The sequence below is a fragment of the Octopus bimaculoides genome, chromosome 20, assembly GCF_001194135.2.
Source record: "Octopus bimaculoides isolate UCB-OBI-ISO-001 chromosome 20, ASM119413v2, whole genome shotgun sequence".
NCBI classification, from domain to species: Eukaryota; Metazoa; Mollusca; class Cephalopoda; order Octopoda; family Octopodidae; genus Octopus; species Octopus bimaculoides.
Window position 1 is genome coordinate 38,483,359 of NC_069000.1, and position 1,194 is coordinate 38,484,552.

Below are 1,194 nucleotides of genomic sequence, written 5' to 3' on the forward strand. Positions count from 1 at the left end.
GTGTGCTTCAAAGTTTTTCAATTATTTTCTGTTTCTTTTTTTCCAAACAGAACGAAGCAGATGAATAGGAAGCGTTTATTTTACTAGTCAGACATTTTTCAAACTTTCTTATATCTTGTTTTATTTAATAATCATATATTACGATCTTCTATCAAGTTGATTTCAACTTATTTCTATCTTGTTTGAAACTGTCTAAAAAATAGTTATCTCTTTCCTTTAACATCTTTTCAATATATGACGTATTCAAGGTAGCGATTTGACAGAATAGTTTTCACGCCGGGCTAAATATTTCGCAGCATTTCGCCCGTCTTCATGTTCTAAGTTAAAATTCTGCCGACGTTCACTTTGCTTTTCCTCTTTCCCCGGTTGCTAAAGTAATTACCAATTGAGTACTGGGATCGACATAATCGATTAGCTTGCTCCTCGAAATTGCTGGCCTTGTACTAAAATTTAAAATCAATATATACTCTTTTACTTGTTTCAGTCATTTGACTGTGGCTATGCTGGAGCACCGCCTTTTAGTCGAGCAAATCGACCCCAGGACTTATTCTTTGTAAGCCAAGTATTTATTCTATCGGTCTCTTTTGCCGGACCGTTAAGTTACGGGGACGTAAATACACCAGTATCGGTTGTCAAGCAATGTTGGGGGACAAACACAGACACACAAATATATACATACATATATATATATATATATATATATATATATATACATATATACGACGGACTTCTTTCAGTTTCCGCCTACTGAATCCACTCACAAGGCTTTGGTCGGCCCGTGGCTATAGTGGAAGACACTTGCCCAAGGTGCCACGCAGTGGGACTGAACCCGGAACCATGTGGTTCGTAAGCAAACGACTTACCACACAGCGAGTTGGCAGAATCATTAACACGTCGGGCTAAATATTTCGCAGCATTTCGCCCGTCTTCACGTTCGGAGTTCAAATTCTGCCGATCGTTGACTTTGCCGTTCATCATTTCCGAGTCGCTAAAATAAGTATCAGTTGAGCACTAGGGGTCGATGTAATCGACTTACCCCTCCCCCGAAATTGCGGGTGTTGTGCCAAAATTTGAAACCAGTTTTTTTTTCTATCACTTTCCATTAATCTTATGCTTGATTACTCGTATTCAGCCACTTCTCAGTCATTTCGAAAGTGTTCGGTATTTTCTTTGGCTTTCGTTTGCTTCTGCATA